Source organism: Myxine glutinosa, chromosome 1 (assembly GCF_964187855.1).
Source record: "Myxine glutinosa chromosome 1, kmMyxGlut1.1, whole genome shotgun sequence".
Lineage (NCBI taxonomy): Eukaryota > Metazoa > Chordata > Myxini > Myxiniformes > Myxinidae > Myxine > Myxine glutinosa.
In genome coordinates this window covers 151244792-151265325 of record NC_136261.1, presented here as the reverse complement: position 1 = coordinate 151265325, position 20534 = coordinate 151244792, and the positions used below count along the sequence as shown (strand labels likewise).

Sequence of the window (20534 nt, the reverse complement as noted above, 5' to 3'; positions counted from 1 at the left end):
TGTATCTCTGGTGTATCATCTTTTCTCGTTTTTGTTCATCAGGAAAACATTTTACAAAACACATATTTGTTTGGATAAAGGTGGGAATTTTCAGAAACTCATCTCCCATCCAGGGAACATAAAAATAGAATTTGACAGCTGTGGAGATGAAAGTAATATGAACATTAAACTCCAAATCTTGCAATGGAAATGATTTCAATGAAATGAATACACATTAGAATGCACTTTCAGCAACTGAAAGGGAAGAAAAGTATCATGAGGAAAGCGAAACAAAGAAACCAGCAAAAAGGCAAAAATAAACACGAAAAAGAAAGGAAAGTACAAACTGATTGCTTCATGAAAAGCTTGTAGAACGTTAATTTTTATCAAGAAGGGGATATAGCTCAGTGGTAGAGCATTTGACTGCAGCTCAACATGTCCTCAGTTGAAATCTGAGTGTCCCCATCATTCTCAACTTTTTGATAATAATATTTTAATGCAATTCAACAATTCCAAGGAGTGTTTGTGAAATCTGTGATGAATGTTGATGTTGGCTTCATTTAACACCTTTTCAAAATAAATAATGAAAGAATATGCAGAATTGGAATTGCAATGTAGCTTTGTATTTGCAAATGATTTGAAAACAAATTGTATGCAAATGATTAAAAGATTCTTACGTCGACAACTTGACCTTTTTTTTGCTGAGATATCAACTGCAGCTTATTTTTAAATCGAGACTTTTGTATTATTTATGAAAATGTCACTCATTATTGCCAATGTGTCCATTAAAAAGACTTGTGTGCATTTTGAAGAACAATTATTTTTGAATGACAACGATGGAGAAGGGAAGAAAAAACAAACAGAGGAGTCCGCTTATTAAAATAATTTGTTATTGTTTGGCGAACTTCTTCCTCAAAAACACATTTGCAGAACAACGTTTTATTTTCAGTTAAAGAAACAGAATGTGACTGCTGTGGATGTAATTCGAAATCTCTGGTGTGTCATCTTTTCTCGTTGTTTTTCATCAGGAAAACATTTTCAAAAACACATATTTGTTTGGATAAAGGAAGGAATTTTCAGAAACTCATCTCCCGTGAAGGGAACAAAAAAATAGAATTTGACAGCTGTGTCGATAAAAGTAATATGAACATTAAACTCCAAATCTTGCAATGGAAATGATTTCAATGAAATGCACAAACATTAGAATGCACTTTCAGCAACTGAAAGGGAAGAAAAGTATCATGAGGAAAACGAAACAAAGAAACCAGCAAAAAGGCAAAAATAAACACGAAAAAAAAAGGAAAGTAGAAACTGATTGCTTCATGAAAAGCTTGTAGAACTTTATTTTATCAAGAGGGGATATAGCTCAGTGGTAGAGCATTTGACCGCAGTTTATAAATGTCCTCAGTTCGAATCTGAGTGTCCACTTCATTCTCAACTTTTCGATAGCAATATTTTCATGAAATTCAACAAATTCAAAGGAGTATTTGTGAAATCTGTGCTGAATGTTGATGTTGGCTTCATTTAACACCTTTTCAAAATAAATAATGAAAGAATATGCAGTATTGGGATTGCAATGCAGCTTTGTATTTGCAAATAATTTGAAAACAAATTGTATGCAAATTATTAAAAGACTTAAGTCGACAACTTGACTTTTTTTTGCTGAGATATCAACAGCAGCTTATTTTTAAATCGAGACTTTTGTATTCTTCCTGAAAATGTCACTCATTATTGCCAATGTGTCCATCAAAAGACTGGTGTGCATTTTGAAGAACAATTATTTTTGAATGACAACGATGGAGAAGGGAAGAAAAAACAAAACAGATGGGGCCGCTTATTGAAATAATTTGTCATTGTTTGGCGAACTTCTCCCTCAAAAACACATTTGCAGCACAACATTTTATTTTGAGTTAAAGAAACAGAATGTGACTGCTGTGGATGTAATTCTGTATCTCTGGTGTATCATCTTTCCTCGTTTTTGTTCATCAGGAAAACATTTTCCAAAACACATATTTGTTTCGATAAAGGAAGGAATTTTCAGAAACTCATCTCCCATCCAGGGAACATAAAAATAGAATTTGACAGCTGTGGAGATAAAAGTAATATGAACATTAAACTCCAAATCTTGCAATGGAAATGATTTCAATGAAATGAATACACATTAGAATGCACTTTCAGCAACTGAAAGGGAAGAAAAGTATCATGAGGAAAGCGAAACAAAGAAACCAGCAAAAAGGCAAAAATAAACAATCAAAAGAAAGGAAAGTACACACTGATTGCTTCATGAAAAGCTTGTAGAAATTTTTTTTTAATAATGAGGGATATAGCTCAGTGGTAGAGCATTTGACTGCAGTTCAAAATGTCCTCAGTTCGAATCTGAGTGTCCCCTTCATTCTCAACTTTTTTACAACAATATTTTCATGAAATTCAACAAATTCAAAGGAGTATTTGTGAAATCTTTGATGAATGTTGATGTTGGCTTCATTTAACACCTTTTCAAAATAAATAATGAAAGAATATGCAGAATATGAAGTGCAATGTGGCTTTGTATTTGCAAATAATTTAAAAACAAATTGTATGCAAATTATTAAAAGACTCTTACGTCGACAACTTGACTTTTTTTTTGCTGAGATATCAACAGCAGCTTATTTTTAAATCGAGACTTTTGTATTCTTCATGAAAATGTCACTCTTTATTGCCAATGTGTCCATCAAAAGACTGGTGTGCATTTTGAAGAACAATTATATTTGAATGACAACGATGGAGAAGGGAAGAAAAAACAAACAGAGGAGTCCGCTTATTGAAATAATTTGTCATTGTTTGGCGAACTTCTTCCTCAAAAACACATTTGCAGCACAACATTTTATTTTCAGTTAAAGAAACAGAATGTGACTGCTGTGGATGTCATTCTGCATCCACAGCATCCACAGTGTGTATCCACAGTGTGTAATCTTTTCTCATTGTTTTTCATCAGGAAAACATTTTCCAAAACACATATTTGTTTGGACAAAGGAAGGAATTTTCAGAAACTCATCTCCCATTAAGGGAACATAAAAATAGTATTTGACAGCTGTGGATATAAAAGTAATATGGACATTAAACTCCAAATCTTGCAATGGAAATGATTTCTATGAAATGCACAAACATGAGAATGCACTTTCAGCAACTGAAAGGGAAGAAAAGTATCATGAGGAAAGCGAAACAAAGAAACCAGCCAAAAGGCAAAAATAAACAATAAAGAGAAAGGAAAGTACACACTGATTGCTTCATAAAAAGCTTGAGAAATTTTATTTTTATGCAGAGGGGATATAGCTCAGTGGTAGAGCATTTGACTGCAGTTCAAAATGTCCTCAGTTCGAATCTGAGTGTCCCCTTCATTCTCAACTTCTTGACAGCAACATTTTCATGAAATTCAACAAATTCAAAGGAGCATTTGTGAAATCTGTGATGAATGTTGATGTTGGCTTCATTAAACACCTTTTCAAAATAAATAATGAAAGAATATGCAGAATATGAATTGCAATGTAGCTTTGTGTTTGCAAATAATTTAAAAACAAATTGCATGCAAATTATTAAAAGACTCTTACGTCGACAACTTGACTTTTTTTTTGCTGAGATATCAACATCAGCTTATTTTTAAATCGAGACTTTTATATTCTTCATGAAAATGTCACTCATTATTGCCAATGTGTCCATCAAAAGACTGGTGTGCATTTTGAAGAACAATTATTTTTGAATGACAACGATGGAGAAGGGAAGAAAAAACAAAACAGAGGAGTCCGCTTTTTGAAATAATTTGTCATTGTTTGGCGAACTTCCTCAAAAACACATTTGCAGCACAACATTTTATTTTGAGTTAAAGAAACAGAATGTGACTGCTGTGGATGTAATTTTGTATCTCTGGTGTATAATCTTTTCTCGGTTTTTTTCATCAGGAAAACATTTTCCAAAACAGATATTTGTTTGGATAAAGGTGAGAATTTTCAGAAACTCATCTCCCATGAAGGGAACATAAAAATAGAATTTGACAGCTGTGGAGATAAAAGTAATATGAACATTAAACTCCAAATCTTGCAATGGAAATGATTTCAATGAAATGAATAAACATTAGAATGCACTTTCAGCAACTGAAAGGGAAGAAAAGTATCATGAGGAAAGCGAAAGAAAGATACCAGCCAAAAGGCAAAAATAAACAATAAAAAGAAAGGTAAGTACACACTGATTGCTTCATGAAAAGCTTGTAGAACTTTTTTTTTTATAATGAGGGGATATAGCTCAGTGGTGGAGCATTTGAATGGAGTTCAAAATGTCCTCAGTTCGAATATGAGTGTCCACTTCATTCTCAACTTTTCGATAGCAATATTTTCATGAAATGCAACAAATTCAAAGGAGAATTTGTGAAATCTGTGATGAATGAGGATGTTGGCTTCATTTAACACCTTTTCAAATTAAATAATGAAAGAATATGCAGAATTGGAATTGCAATGCAGCTTTGTATTTGCAAATAATTTAAAAACAAATTGTATGCAAATTATTAAGACTCTTACGTCGCCAACTTGACTTTTTTTTTCCTGAGATATCAACAGCAGCTTATTTTTAAATCGAGACTTTTGTATTCTTCATGAAAATGTCACTCTTTATTGCCAATGTGTCCATCAAAAGACTGGTGTGCATTTTGAAGAACAATTATTTTTGAATGACAACGATGGAGAAGGGAAGAAAAAACAAAACAGAGGAGTCCGCTTTTTGAAATAATTTGTCATTGTTTGGCGAACTTCCTCAAAAACACATTTGCAGTACAACATTTTATTTTGAGTTAAAGAAACAGAATGTGACTGCTGTGGATGTAATTTTGTATCTCTGGTGTATCATCTTTTCTCGGTTTTTTTCATCAGAAAAACATTTTCCAAAACAGATATTTGTTTGGATAAAGGTGGGAATTTTCAGAAACTCATCTCCCGTGAAGTTAACATAAAAATAGAATTTGACAGCTGTGGAGATAAAAGTAATATGAACATTAAACTCCAAATCTTGCAATGGAAATGATTTCAATGAAATGCACAAACATTAGAATGCACTTTCAGCAACTGAAAGGGAAGAAAAGTATCATGAGGAAAGCGAAACAAAGAAACCAGCAAAAAGGCAAAAATAAACAATCAAAAGAAAGGAAAGTACACACTGATTGCTTCATGAAAAGCTTGTAGAACTTTTCTTTTTGTAATGAGGGGATATAGCTCAGTGGTAGAGTATTTGACTGCAGTTCAAGATGTCCTCAGTTCGAATCTGAGTGTCCCCTTCATTCTCAACTTTTTTACAACAATATTTTCATGAAATTCAGCAAATTCAAAGGAGTATTTGTGAAATATTTGATGAATGTTGATGTTGGCTTCATTTAACACCTTTTCAAAATAAATAATGAAAGAATATGCAGAATATGAATTGCAATGTAGCTTTGTATTTGCAAATAATTTAAAAATAAATTGTATGCAAATTATTAAAAGACTCTTACGTCGACAACTTGACTTTTTTTTTGCTGAGATATCAACAGCAGCTTATTTTTAAATAGAGACTTTTGTATTCTTCATGAAAATGTCACTCATTATTGCCAATGTGTCCATCAAAAGACTGGTGTGCATTTTGAAGAGCAATTATTTTTGAATGACAACGATGGAGAAGGGAAGAAAAAACAAACAGAGGAGTCCGCTTGTTGAAATAATTTGTTATTGTTTGGCGGACTTCCTCCTCAAAAACACATTTGCAGCACAACATTTTATTTTCAGTTAAAGAAACAGAATGTGACTGCTGTGGATGTAATTATATATCTCTGGTGTATAATCTTTTCTCGTTGTTTTTCATCAGGAAAACATTTTCAAAAACACATATTTGTTTGGATAAAGGAAGGAATTTTCAGGAACTCATCTCCCATGAAGTGAACATAAAAATAGAATTTGACAGCTGTGGAGATAAAAGTAATATGAAGATTAAACTCCAAATCTTGCAATGGAAATGTTTTCAATGAAATGCACAAATATGAGAATGCACTTTCAGCAACTGAAAGGGAAGAAAAGTATCGTGAGGAAAGCGAAACAAAGAAACCAGCCAAAAGGCAAAAATAAACAATAGAAAGAAAGGAAAGTACACACTGATTGCTTCATGAAAAGCTTGTAGAACTTTTATTTTTATGAAGAGGGGATATAGCTCAGTGGTAGAGCATTTGACTGCAGTTCAAAATGTCCTCAGTTCGAATCTGAGTGTCCCCTTCATTCTCAACTTCTTGACAGCAACATTTTCATGAAATTCAACAAATTCAAAGGAGCATTTGTGAAATCTGTGATGAATGTTGATGTTGGCTTCATTAAACACCTTTTCAAAATAAATAATGAAAGAATATGCAGAATATGAATTGCAATGTAGCTTTGTGTTTGCAAATAATTTAAAAACAAATTGCATGCAAATTATTAAAAGACTCTTACGTCGACAACTTGACTTTTTTTTTGCTGAGATATCAACATCAGCTTATTTTTAAATCGAGACTTTTATATTCTTCATGAAAATGTCACTCATTATTGCCAATGTGTCCATCAAAAGACTGGTGTGCATTTTGAAGAACAATTATTTTTGAATGACAACGATGGAGAAGGGAAGAAAAAACAAAACAGAGGAGTCCGCTTTTTGAAATAATTTGTCATTGTTTGGCGAACTTCCTCAAAAACACATTTGCAGCACAACATTTTATTTTGAGTTAAAGAAACAGAATGTGACTGCTGTGGATGTAATTTTGTATCTCTGGTGTATAATCTTTTCTCGGTTTTTTTCATCAGGAAAACATTTTCCAAAACAGATATTTGTTTGGATAAAGGTGAGAATTTTCAGAAACTCATCTCCCATGAAGTTAACATAAAAATAGAATTTGACAGCTGTGGAGATAAAAGTAATATGAACATTAAACTCCAAATCTTGCAATGGAAATGATTTCAATGAAATGCACAAACATGAGAATGCACTTTCAGCAACTGAAAGGGAAGAAAAGTATCATGAGGAAAGTGAAAGAAAGAAACCAGCCAAAAGGCAAAAATAAACAATAAAAAGAAAGGAAAGTACACACTGATTGCTTCATGAAAAGCTTGTAGAACTTTTTTTTATTATAATGAGGGGATATAGCTCAGTGGTAGAGTATTTGACTGCAGTTTAAAATGTCCTCAGTTCGAATCTGAGTGTCCACTTCATTCTCAACTTTTCGATAGCAATATTTTCATGAAATTCAACAAATTCAAAGGAGTATTTGTGAAATCTGTGATGAATGTTGATGTTGGCTTCATTTAACACCTTTTCAAAATAAATAATGAAAGAATATGCAGTATTGGAATTGCAATGCAGCTTTGTATTTGCAAATAATTTAAAAACAAATTGTATGCAAATTATTAAAAGATTCTTACGTCGACAACTTGACTTTTTTTTGATGAGATATCAACAGCAGCTTATTTTTAAATCGAGACTTTTGTATTGTTCATGAAAATGTCACTCATTATTGCCAATGTGTCCATCAAAAGACTGGTGTGCATTTTGAAGAACAATTATTTTTGAATGACAACGATGGAGAAGGGAAGAAAAAACAAAACAGAGGAGTCCGCTTTTTGAAATAATTTGTCATTGTTTGGCAAACTTCCTCAAAAACACATTTGCAGCACAACATTTAATTTTGAGTTAAAGAAACAGAATGTGACTGCTGTGGATGTAATTTTGTATCTCTGGTGTATCATCTTTTCTGGGTTTTTTTCATCAGGAAAACATTTTCCAAAACAGATATTTGTTTGGATAAAGGTGGGAATTTTCAGAAACTCATCTCCCATCCAGGGAACATAAAAATAGAATTTGACAGCTGTGGAGATGAAAGTAATATGAACATTAAACTCCAAATCTTGCAATGGAAATGAATTCAATGAAATGAATAAACATTATAATGCACTTTCAGCAACTGAAAGGGAAGAAAAGTATCATGAGGAAAGCGAAACAAAGAAACCAGCAAAAAGGCAAAAATAAACAATCAAAAGAAAGGAAAGTACACACTGATTGCTTCATGAAAAGCTTGTAGAACTTTTTTTTTTATAATGAGGGGATATAGCTCAGTGGTGGAGCATTTGACTGGAGTTCAAAATGTCCTCAGTTCGAATATGAGTGTCCACTTCATTCTCAACTTTTCGATAGCAATATTTTCATGAAATTCAACAAATTCAAAGGAGAATTTGTGAAATCTGTGATGAATGTTGATGTTGGCTTCATTTAACACCTTTTCAAATTAAATAATGAAAGAATATGCAGAATTGGAATTGCAATGTAGCTTTGTATTTGCAAATAATTTAAAAACAAATTGTATGCAAATTATTAAAAGACTCTTACGTCGACAACTTGACTTTTTTTGCTGAGATATCAACAGCAGCTTATTTTTAAATGGAGACTTTTGTATTCTTCATGAAAATGTCACTCATTATTGCCAATGTGTCCATCAAAAGACTGGTGTGCATTTTGAAGAGCAATTATTTTTGAATGACAACGATGGAGAAGGGAAGAAAAAACAAACAGAGGAGTCCGCTTGTTGAAATAATTTGTTATTGTTTGGCGGACTTCTTCCTCAAAAACACATTTGCAGCACAACATTTTATTTTCAGTTAAAGAAACAGAATGTGACTGCTGTGGATGCAATTATATATCTCTGGTGTATAATCTTTTCTCGTTGTTTTTCATCAGGAAAACATTTTCCAAAACACATATTTGTTTGGATAAAGGAAGGAATTTTCAGAAACTCATCTCCCGTGAAGGGAACAAAAAAATAGAATTTGACAGCTGTGTCGATAAAAGTAATATGAACATTAAACTCCAAATCTTGCAATGGAAATGATTTCAATGAAATGCACAAACATGAGAATGCACTTTCAGCAACTGAAAGGGAAGAAAAGTATCATGAGGAAAGTGAAAGAAAGAAACCAGCCAAAAGGCAAAAATAAACAATAAAAAGAAAGGAAAGTACACACTGATTGCTTCATGAAAAGCTTGTAGAACTTTTTTTTATTATAATGAGGGGATATAGCTCAGTGGTAGAGTATTTGACTGCAAGTTCATAAATGTCCTCAGTTCGAATCTGAGTGTCTCACTTCATTCTCAACTTTTCAATAGCAATATTTTCATGAAATTCAACAAATTCAAAGAAGTATTTGTGAAATCTGTGATGAATGTGGATGTTGGCTTCATTTAACACCTTTTCAAAATAAATAATGAAAGAATATGCAGTATTGGAATTGCAATGCAGCTTTGTATTTGCAAATAATTTAAAAACAAATTGTATGCAAATTATTAAAAGATTCTTACGTCGACAACTTGACTTTTTTTGATGAGATATCAACAGCAGCTTATTTTTAAATCGAGACTTTTGTATTGTTCCTGAAAATGTCACTCATTATTGCCAATGTGTCCATCAAAAGACTGGTGTGCATTTTGAAGAACAATTATTTTTGAATGACAACGATGGAGAAGGGAAGAAAAAACAAAACAGAGGAGGCCGCTTTTTGAAATAATTTGTCATTGTTTGGCAAACTTCCTCAAAAACACATTTGCAGCACAACATTTTATTTTGAGTTAAAGAAACAGAATGTGACTGCTGTGGATGTAATTTTGTATCTCTGGTGTATCATCTTTTCTGGGTTTTTTTCATCAGGAAAACATTTTCCAAAACAGATATTTGTTTGGATAAAGGTGGGAATTTTCAGAAACTCATCTCCCATCCAGGGAACATAAAAATAGAATTTGACAGCTGTGGAGATGAAAGTAATATGAACATTAAACTCCAAATCTTGCAATGGAAATGATTTCAATGAAATGAATACACATTAGAATGCACTTTCAGCAACTGAAAGGGAAGAAAAGTATCATGAGGAAAGCGAAACAAAGAAACCAGCAAAAAGGCAAAAATAAACAATCAAAAGAAAGGAAAGTACACACTGATTGCTTCATGAAAAGCTTGTAGAACTTTTTTTTTTATAATGAGGGGATATAGCTCAGTGGTAGAGTGTTTGACTGCAGTTCAAAATGTCCTCAGTTCAAATCTGAGTCTCCCCTTCATTCTCAACTTTTTTACAACAATATTTTCATGAAATTCAGCAAATTCAAAGGAGTATTTGTGAAATAATTGATGAATGTTGATGTTGGCTTCATTTAACACCTTTTCAAAATAAATAATGAAAGAATATGCAGAATTGGAATTGCAATGTAGCTTTGTATTTACAAATGATTTGAAAACAAATTGTATGCAAATGATTAAAAGATTCTTACGTCGACAACTTGACTTTTTTTTTGCTGAGATATCAACAGCAGCTTATTTTTAAATCGAGACTTTTGTATTATTTATGAAAATGTCACTCATTATTGCCAATGTGTCCATTAAAAAGACTTGTGTGCATTTTGAAGAACAATTATTTTTGAATGACAACGATGGAGAAGGGAAGAAAAAACAAACAGAGGAGTCCGCTTATTGAAATAATTTGTTATTGTTTGGCGAACTTCTTCCTCAAAAACACATTTGCAGAACAACGTTTTATTTTCAGTTAAAGAAACAGAATGTGACTGCTGTGGATGTAATTCGAAATCTCTGGTGTATCATCTTTTCTCGTTGTTTTTCATCAGGAAAACATTTTCAAAAACACATATTTGTTTGGATAAAGGAAGGAATTTTCAGAAACTCATCTCCCGTGAAGGGAACATAAAAATAGAATATGACAACTGTGGAGATAAAAGTAATATGAACATTAAACTCCAAATCTTGCAATGGAAATGATTTCAATGAAATGCACAAACATGAGAATGCACTTTCAGCAACTGAAAGGGAAGAAAAGTATCATGAGGAAAGCGAAAGAAAGATACCAGCCAAAAGGCAAAAATAAACAATAAAAAGAAAGGTAAGTACACACTGATTGCTTCATGAAAAGCTTGTAGAACTTTTTTTTTTATAGTGAGGGGATATAGCTCAGTGGTGGAGCATTTGACTGGAGTTCAAAATGTCCTCAGTTCGAATATGAGTGTCCACTTCATTCTCAACTTTTCGATAGCAATATTTTCATGAAATTCAACAAATTCAAAGGAGAATTTGTGAAATCTGTGATGAATGTTGATGTTGGCTTCATTTAACACCTTTTCAAATTAAATAATGAAAGAATATGCACAATTGGAATTGCAATGCAGCTTTGTATTTGCAAATAATTTAAAAACAAATTGCATGCAAATTATTAAAACACTTACGTCGACAACTTGACTTTTTTTTTGCTGAGATGTCAACATCAGCTTATTTTTAAATCGAGACTTTTGTATTGTTCCTGAAAATGTCACTCATTATTGCCAATGTGTCCATCAAAAGACTGGTGTGCATTTTGAAGAACAATTATTTTTGAATGACAACGATTGAGAAGGGAAGAAAAAACAAAACAGAGGAGTCCGCTTATTGAAATAATTTGTCATTGTTTGGCGAACTTCTTCCTCAAAAACACATTTGCAGCACAACATTTTATTTTGAGTTAAAGAAACAGAATGTGACTGCTGTGGATGTAATTCTGTATCTCTGGTGTATCATCTTTTCTCGTTTTTGTTCATCAGGAAAACATTTTACAAAACACATATTTGTTTGGATAAAGGTGGGAATTTTCAGAAACTCATCTCCCATCCAGGGAACATAAAAATAGAATTTGACAGCTGTGGAGATGAAAGTAATATGAACATTAAACTCCAAATCTTGCAATGGAAATGATTTCAATGAAATGAATACACATTAGAATGCACTTTCAGCAACTGAAAGGGAAGAAAAGTATCATGAGGAAAGCGAAACAAAGAAACCAGCAAAAAGGCAAAAATAAACACGAAAAAGAAAGGAAAGTACAAACTGATTGCTTCATGAAAAGCTTGTAGAACGTTAATTTTTATCAAGAAGGGGATATAGCTCAGTGGTAGAGCATTTGACTGCAGCTCAACATGTCCTCAGTTGAAATCTGAGTGTCCCCATCATTCTCAACTTTTTGATAATAATATTTTAATGCAATTCAACAATTCCAAGGAGTGTTTGTGAAATCTGTGATGAATGTTGATGTTGGCTTCATTTAACACCTTTTCAAAATAAATAATGAAAGAATATGCAGAATTGGAATTGCAATGTAGCTTTGTATTTGCAAATGATTTGAAAACAAATTGTATGCAAATGATTAAAAGATTCTTACGTCGACAACTTGACCTTTTTTTTGCTGAGATATCAACTGCAGCTTATTTTTAAATCGAGACTTTTGTATTATTTATGAAAATGTCACTCATTATTGCCAATGTGTCCATTAAAAAGACTTGTGTGCATTTTGAAGAACAATTATTTTTGAATGACAACGATGGAGAAGGGAAGAAAAAACAAACAGAGGAGTCCGCTTATTAAAATAATTTGTTATTGTTTGGCGAACTTCTTCCTCAAAAACACATTTGCAGAACAACGTTTTATTTTCAGTTAAAGAAACAGAATGTGACTGCTGTGGATGTAATTCGAAATCTCTGGTGTGTCATCTTTTCTCGTTGTTTTTCATCAGGAAAACATTTTCAAAAACACATATTTGTTTGGATAAAGGAAGGAATTTTCAGAAACTCATCTCCCGTGAAGGGAACAAAAAAATAGAATTTGACAGCTGTGTCGATAAAAGTAATATGAACATTAAACTCCAAATCTTGCAATGGAAATGATTTCAATGAAATGCACAAACATTAGAATGCACTTTCAGCAACTGAAAGGGAAGAAAAGTATCATGAGGAAAACGAAACAAAGAAACCAGCAAAAAGGCAAAAATAAACACGAAAAAAAAAGGAAAGTAGAAACTGATTGCTTCATGAAAAGCTTGTAGAACTTTATTTTATCAAGAGGGGATATAGCTCAGTGGTAGAGCATTTGACCGCAGTTTATAAATGTCCTCAGTTCGAATCTGAGTGTCCACTTCATTCTCAACTTTTCGATAGCAATATTTTCATGAAATTCAACAAATTCAAAGGAGTATTTGTGAAATCTGTGCTGAATGTTGATGTTGGCTTCATTTAACACCTTTTCAAAATAAATAATGAAAGAATATGCAGTATTGGGATTGCAATGCAGCTTTGTATTTGCAAATAATTTGAAAACAAATTGTATGCAAATTATTAAAAGACTTAAGTCGACAACTTGACTTTTTTTTGCTGAGATATCAACAGCAGCTTATTTTTAAATCGAGACTTTTGTATTCTTCCTGAAAATGTCACTCATTATTGCCAATGTGTCCATCAAAAGACTGGTGTGCATTTTGAAGAACAATTATTTTTGAATGACAACGATGGAGAAGGGAAGAAAAAACAAAACAGATGGGGCCGCTTATTGAAATAATTTGTCATTGTTTGGCGAACTTCTCCCTCAAAAACACATTTGCAGCACAACATTTTATTTTGAGTTAAAGAAACAGAATGTGACTGCTGTGGATGTAATTCTGTATCTCTGGTGTATCATCTTTCCTCGTTTTTGTTCATCAGGAAAACATTTTCCAAAACACATATTTGTTTCGATAAAGGAAGGAATTTTCAGAAACTCATCTCCCATCCAGGGAACATAAAAATAGAATTTGACAGCTGTGGAGATAAAAGTAATATGAACATTAAACTCCAAATCTTGCAATGGAAATGATTTCAATGAAATGAATACACATTAGAATGCACTTTCAGCAACTGAAAGGGAAGAAAAGTATCATGAGGAAAGCGAAACAAAGAAACCAGCAAAAAGGCAAAAATAAACAATCAAAAGAAAGGAAAGTACACACTGATTGCTTCATGAAAAGCTTGTAGAAATTTTTTTTTAATAATGAGGGATATAGCTCAGTGGTAGAGCATTTGACTGCAGTTCAAAATGTCCTCAGTTCGAATCTGAGTGTCCCCTTCATTCTCAACTTTTTTACAACAATATTTTCATGAAATTCAACAAATTCAAAGGAGTATTTGTGAAATCTTTGATGAATGTTGATGTTGGCTTCATTTAACACCTTTTCAAAATAAATAATGAAAGAATATGCAGAATATGAAGTGCAATGTGGCTTTGTATTTGCAAATAATTTAAAAACAAATTGTATGCAAATTATTAAAAGACTCTTACGTCGACAACTTGACTTTTTTTTTGCTGAGATATCAACAGCAGCTTATTTTTAAATCGAGACTTTTGTATTCTTCATGAAAATGTCACTCTTTATTGCCAATGTGTCCATCAAAAGACTGGTGTGCATTTTGAAGAACAATTATATTTGAATGACAACGATGGAGAAGGGAAGAAAAAACAAACAGAGGAGTCCGCTTATTGAAATAATTTGTCATTGTTTGGCGAACTTCTTCCTCAAAAACACATTTGCAGCACAACATTTTATTTTCAGTTAAAGAAACAGAATGTGACTGCTGTGGATGTCATTCTGCATCCACAGCATCCACAGTGTGTATCCACAGTGTGTAATCTTTTCTCATTGTTTTTCATCAGGAAAACATTTTCCAAAACACATATTTGTTTGGACAAAGGAAGGAATTTTCAGAAACTCATCTCCCATTAAGGGAACATAAAAATAGTATTTGACAGCTGTGGATATAAAAGTAATATGGACATTAAACTCCAAATCTTGCAATGGAAATGATTTCTATGAAATGCACAAACATGAGAATGCACTTTCAGCAACTGAAAGGGAAGAAAAGTATCATGAGGAAAGCGAAACAAAGAAACCAGCCAAAAGGCAAAAATAAACAATAAAGAGAAAGGAAAGTACACACTGATTGCTTCATAAAAAGCTTGAGAAATTTTATTTTTATGCAGAGGGGATATAGCTCAGTGGTAGAGCATTTGACTGCAGTTCAAAATGTCCTCAGTTCGAATCTGAGTGTCCCCTTCATTCTCAACTTCTTGACAGCAACATTTTCATGAAATTCAACAAATTCAAAGGAGCATTTGTGAAATCTGTGATGAATGTTGATGTTGGCTTCATTAAACACCTTTTCAAAATAAATAATGAAAGAATATGCAGAATATGAATTGCAATGTAGCTTTGTGTTTGCAAATAATTTAAAAACAAATTGCATGCAAATTATTAAAAGACTCTTACGTCGACAACTTGACTTTTTTTTTGCTGAGATATCAACATCAGCTTATTTTTAAATCGAGACTTTTATATTCTTCATGAAAATGTCACTCATTATTGCCAATGTGTCCATCAAAAGACTGGTGTGCATTTTGAAGAACAATTATTTTTGAATGACAACGATGGAGAAGGGAAGAAAAAACAAAACAGAGGAGTCCGCTTTTTGAAATAATTTGTCATTGTTTGGCGAACTTCCTCAAAAACACATTTGCAGCACAACATTTTATTTTGAGTTAAAGAAACAGAATGTGACTGCTGTGGATGTAATTTTGTATCTCTGGTGTATAATCTTTTCTCGGTTTTTTTCATCAGGAAAACATTTTCCAAAACAGATATTTGTTTGGATAAAGGTGAGAATTTTCAGAAACTCATCTCCCATGAAGGGAACATAAAAATAGAATTTGACAGCTGTGGAGATAAAAGTAATATGAACATTAAACTCCAAATCTTGCAATGGAAATGATTTCAATGAAATGAATAAACATTAGAATGCACTTTCAGCAACTGAAAGGGAAGAAAAGTATCATGAGGAAAGCGAAAGAAAGATACCAGCCAAAAGGCAAAAATAAACAATAAAAAGAAAGGTAAGTACACACTGATTGCTTCATGAAAAGCTTGTAGAACTTTTTTTTTTATAATGAGGGGATATAGCTCAGTGGTGGAGCATTTGAATGGAGTTCAAAATGTCCTCAGTTCGAATATGAGTGTCCACTTCATTCTCAACTTTTCGATAGCAATATTTTCATGAAATGCAACAAATTCAAAGGAGAATTTGTGAAATCTGTGATGAATGAGGATGTTGGCTTCATTTAACACCTTTTCAAATTAAATAATGAAAGAATATGCAGAATTGGAATTGCAATGCAGCTTTGTATTTGCAAATAATTTAAAAACAAATTGTATGCAAATTATTAAGACTCTTACGTCGCCAACTTGACTTTTTTTTTCCTGAGATATCAACAGCAGCTTATTTTTAAATCGAGACTTTTGTATTCTTCATGAAAATGTCACTCTTTATTGCCAATGTGTCCATCAAAAGACTGGTGTGCATTTTGAAGAACAATTATTTTTGAATGACAACGATGGAGAAGGGAAGAAAAAACAAAACAGAGGAGTCCGCTTTTTGAAATAATTTGTCATTGTTTGGCGAACTTCCTCAAAAACACATTTGCAGTACAACATTTTATTTTGAGTTAAAGAAACAGAATGTGACTGCTGTGGATGTAATTTTGTATCTCTGGTGTATCATCTTTTCTCGGTTTTTTTCATCAGAAAAACATTTTCCAAAACAGATATTTGTTTGGATAAAGGTGGGAATTTTCAGAAACTCATCTCCCGTGAAGTTAACATAAAAATAGAATTTGACAGCTGTGGAGATAAAAGTAATATGAACATTAAACTCCAAATCTTGCAATGGAAATGATTTCAATGAAATGCACAAACATTAGAATGCACTTTCAGCAACTGAAAGGGAAGAAAAGTATCATGAGGAAAGCGAAACAAAGAAACCAGCAAAAAGGCAAAAATAAACAATCAAAAGAAAGGAAAGTACACACTGATTGCTTCATGAAAAGCTTGTAGAACTTTTCTTTTTGTAATGAGGGGATATAGCTCAGTGGTAGAGTATTTGACTGCAGTTCAAGATGTCCTCAGTTCGAATCTGAGTGTCCCCTTCATTCTCAACTTTTTTACAACAATATTTTCATGAAATTCAGCAAATTCAAAGGAGTATTTGTGAAATATTTGATGAATGTTGATGTTGGCTTCATTTAACACCTTTTCAAAATAAATAATGAAAGAATATGCAGAATATGAATTGCAATGTAGCTTTGTATTTGCAAATAATTTAAAAATAAATTGTATGCAAATTATTAAAAGACTCTTACGTCGACAACTTGACTTTTTTTTTGCTGAGATATCAACAGCAGCTTATTTTTAAATAGAGACTTTTGTATTCTTCATGAAAATGTCACTCATTATTGCCAATGTGTCCATCAAAAGACTGGTGTGCATTTTGAAGAGCAATTATTTTTGAATGACAACGATGGAGAAGGGAAGAAAAAACAAACAGAGGAGTCCGCTTGTTGAAATAATTTGTTATTGTTTGGCGGACTTCCTCCTCAAAAACACATTTGCAGCACAACATTTTATTTTCAGTTAAAGAAACAGAATGTGACTGCTGTGGATGTAATTATATATCTCTGGTGTATAATCTTTTCTCGTTGTTTTTCATCAGGAAAACATTTTCAAAAACACATATTTGTTTGGATAAAGGAAGGAATTTTCAGGAACTCATCTCCCATGAAGTGAACATAAAAATAGAATTTGACAGCTGTGGAGATAAAAGTAATATGAAGATTAAACTCCAAATCTTGCAATGGAAATGTTTTCAATGAAATGCACAAATATGAGAATGCACTTTCAGCAACTGAAAGGGAAGAAAAGTATCGTGAGGAAAGCGAAACAAAGAAACCAGCCAAAAGGCAAAAATAAACAATAGAAAGAAAGGAAAGTACACACTGATTGCTTCATGAAAAGCTTGTAGAACTTTTATTTTTATGAAGAGGGGATATAGCTCAGTGGTAGAGCATTTGACTGCAGTTCAAAATGTCCTCAGTTCGAATCTGAGTGTCCCCTTCATTCTCAACTTCTTGACAGCAACATTTTCATGAAATTCAACAAATTCAAAGGAGCATTTGTGAAATCTGTGATGAATGTTGATGTTGGCTTCATTAAACACCTTTTCAAAATAAATAATGAAAGAATATGCAGAATATGAATTGCAATGTAGCTTTGTGTTTGCAAATAATTTAAAAACAAATTGCATGCAAATTATTAAAAGACTCTTACGTCGACAACTTGACTTTTTTTTTGCTGAGATATCAACATCAGCTTATTTTTAAATCGAGACTTTTATATTCTTCATGAAAATGTCACTCATTATTGCCAATGTGTCCATCAAAAGACTGGTGTGCATTTTGAAGAACAATTATTTTTGAATGACAACGATGGAGAAGGGAAGAAAAAACAAAACAGAGGAGTCCGCTTTTTGAAATAATTTGTCATTGTTTGGCGAACTTCCTCAAAAACACATTTGCAGCACAACATTTTATTTTGAGTTAAAGAAACAGAATGTGACTGCTGTGGATGTAATTTTGTATCTCTGGTGTATAATCTTTTCTCGGTTTTTTTCATCAGGAAAACATTTTCCAAAACAGATATTTGTTTGGATAAAGGTGAGAATTTTCAGAAACTCATCTCCCATGAAGTTAACATAAAAATAGAATTTGACAGCTGTGGAGATAAAAGTAATATGAACATTAAACTCCAAATCTTGCAATGGAAATGATTTCAATGAAATGCACAAACATGAGAATGCACTTTCAGCAACTGAAAGGGAAGAAAAGTATCATGAGGAAAGTGAAAGAAAGAAACCAGCCAAAAGGCAAAAATAAACAATAAAAAGAAAGGAAAGTACACACTGATTGCTTCATGAAAAGCTTGTAGAACTTTTTTTTATTATAATGAGGGGATATAGCTCAGTGGTAGAGTATTTGACTGCAGTTTAAAATGTCCTCAGTTCGAATCTGAGTGTCCACTTCATTCTCAACTTTTCGATAGCAATATTTTCATGAAATTCAACAAATTCAAAGGAGTATTTGTGAAATCTGTGATGAATGTTGATGTTGGCTTCATTTAACACCTTTTCAAAATAAATAATGAAAGAATATGCAGTATTGGAATTGCAATGCAGCTTTGTATTTGCAAATAATTTAAAAACAAATTGTATGCAAATTATTAAAAGATTCTTACGTCGACAACTTGACTTTTTTTTGATGAGATATCAACAGCAGCTTATTTTTAAATCGAGACTTTTGTATTGTTCATGAAAATGTCACTCATTATTGCCAATGTGTCCATCAAAAGACTGGTGTGCATTTTGAAGAACAATTATTTTTGAATGACAACGATGGAGAAGGGAAGAAAAAACAAAACAGAGGAGTCCGCTTTTTGAAATAATTTGTCATTGTTTGGCAAACTTCCTCAAAAACACATTTGCAGCACAACATTTAATTTTGAGTTAAAGAAACAGAATGTGACTGCTGTGGATGTAATTTTGTATCTCTGGTGTATCATCTTTTCTGGGTTTTTTTCATCAGGAAAACATTTTCCAAAACAGATATTTGTTTGGATAAAGGTGGGAATTTTCAGAAACTCATCTCCCATCCAGGGAACATAAAAATAGAATTTGACAGCTGTGGAGATGAAAGTAATATGAACATTAAACTCCAAATCTTGCAATGGAAATGAATTCAATGAAATGAATAAACATTATAATGCACTTTCAGCAACTGAAAGGGAAGAAAAGTATCATGAGGAAAGCGAAACAAAGAAACCAGCAAAAAGGCAAAAATAAACAATCAAAAGAAAGGAAAGTACACACTGATTGCTTCATGAAAAGCTTGTAGAACTTTTTTTTTTATAATGAGGGGATATAGCTCAGTGGTGGAGCATTTGACTGGAGTTCAAAATGTCCTCAGTTCGAATATGAGTGTCCACTTCATTCTCAACTTTTCGATAGCAATATTTTCATGAAATTCAACAAATTCAAAGGAGAATTTGTGAAATCTGTGATGAATGTTGATGTTGGCTTCATTTAACACCTTTTCAAATTAAATAATGAAAGAATATGCAGAATTGGAATTGCAATGTAGCTTTGTATTTGCAAATAATTTAAAAACAAATTGTATGCAAATTATTAAAAGACTCTTACGTCGACAACTTGACTTTTTTTGCTGAGATATCAACAGCAGCTTATTTTTAAATGGAGACTTTTGTATTCTTCATGAAAATGTCACTCATTATTGCCAATGTGTCCATCAAAAGACTGGTGTGCATTTTGAAGAGCAATTATTTTTGAATGACAACGATGGAGAAGGGAAGAAAAAACAAACAGAGGAGTCCGCTTGTTGAAATAATTTGTTATTGTTTGGCGGACTTCTTCCTCAAAAACACATTTGCAGCACAACATTTTATTTTCAGTTAAAGAAACAGAATGTGACTGCTGTGGATGCAATTATATATCTCTGGTGTATAATCTTTTCTCGTTGTTTTTCATCAGGAAAACATTTTCCAAAACACATATTTGTTTGGATAAAGGAAGGAATTTTCAGAAACTCATCTCCCGTGAAGGGAACAAAAAAATAGAATTTGACAGCTGTGTCGATAAAAGTAATATGAACATTAAACTCCAAATCTTGCAATGGAAATGATTTCAATGAAATGCACAAACATGAGAATGCACTTTCAGCAACTGAAAGGGAAGAAAAGTATCATGAGGAAAGTGAAAGAAAGAAA

At 32.4% G+C, this 20534-nt stretch overlaps 13 non-coding genes across 13 annotated transcripts; all 13 read left to right on the top strand.

Moving 5' to 3' along the window:
- The first annotated feature begins 372 nt into the window (after window positions 1–372).
- Window positions 373–444, top strand: TRNAC-GCA (transfer RNA cysteine (anticodon GCA)). Its single transcript has one exon. It is a non-coding gene; the product is annotated as a tRNA-Cys (tRNA).
- A 1852-nt stretch (window positions 445–2296) lies between these two features.
- TRNAC-GCA (transfer RNA cysteine (anticodon GCA)) lies at window positions 2297–2368 on the top strand. The gene has a single exon. It is a non-coding gene; the product is annotated as a tRNA-Cys (tRNA).
- Window positions 2369–3281: 913 nt separating this feature from the next.
- TRNAC-GCA (transfer RNA cysteine (anticodon GCA)) lies at window positions 3282–3353 on the top strand. The gene has a single exon. It is a non-coding gene; the product is annotated as a tRNA-Cys (tRNA).
- A 1850-nt stretch (window positions 3354–5203) lies between these two features.
- On the top strand, window positions 5204–5275 carry TRNAC-GCA (transfer RNA cysteine (anticodon GCA)). Its single transcript has one exon. It is a non-coding gene; the product is annotated as a tRNA-Cys (tRNA).
- Window positions 5276–6167: 892 nt separating this feature from the next.
- Window positions 6168–6239, top strand: TRNAC-GCA (transfer RNA cysteine (anticodon GCA)). The gene has a single exon. It is a non-coding gene; the product is annotated as a tRNA-Cys (tRNA).
- Window positions 6240–7130: 891 nt separating this feature from the next.
- Window positions 7131–7202, top strand: TRNAC-GCA (transfer RNA cysteine (anticodon GCA)). Its single transcript has one exon. It is a non-coding gene; the product is annotated as a tRNA-Cys (tRNA).
- A 2815-nt stretch (window positions 7203–10017) lies between these two features.
- TRNAC-GCA (transfer RNA cysteine (anticodon GCA)) lies at window positions 10018–10089 on the top strand. The gene has a single exon. It is a non-coding gene; the product is annotated as a tRNA-Cys (tRNA).
- Window positions 10090–11946: 1857 nt separating this feature from the next.
- Window positions 11947–12018, top strand: TRNAC-GCA (transfer RNA cysteine (anticodon GCA)). The gene has a single exon. It is a non-coding gene; the product is annotated as a tRNA-Cys (tRNA).
- Window positions 12019–13870: 1852 nt separating this feature from the next.
- Window positions 13871–13942, top strand: TRNAC-GCA (transfer RNA cysteine (anticodon GCA)). Its single transcript has one exon. It is a non-coding gene; the product is annotated as a tRNA-Cys (tRNA).
- A 913-nt stretch (window positions 13943–14855) lies between these two features.
- TRNAC-GCA (transfer RNA cysteine (anticodon GCA)) lies at window positions 14856–14927 on the top strand. The gene has a single exon. It is a non-coding gene; the product is annotated as a tRNA-Cys (tRNA).
- Window positions 14928–16777: 1850 nt separating this feature from the next.
- Window positions 16778–16849, top strand: TRNAC-GCA (transfer RNA cysteine (anticodon GCA)). The gene has a single exon. It is a non-coding gene; the product is annotated as a tRNA-Cys (tRNA).
- Window positions 16850–17741: 892 nt separating this feature from the next.
- TRNAC-GCA (transfer RNA cysteine (anticodon GCA)) lies at window positions 17742–17813 on the top strand. The gene has a single exon. It is a non-coding gene; the product is annotated as a tRNA-Cys (tRNA).
- An 891-nt stretch (window positions 17814–18704) lies between these two features.
- On the top strand, window positions 18705–18776 carry TRNAC-GCA (transfer RNA cysteine (anticodon GCA)). Its single transcript has one exon. It is a non-coding gene; the product is annotated as a tRNA-Cys (tRNA).
- The last annotated feature ends 1758 nt before the right edge of the window (window positions 18777–20534 follow it).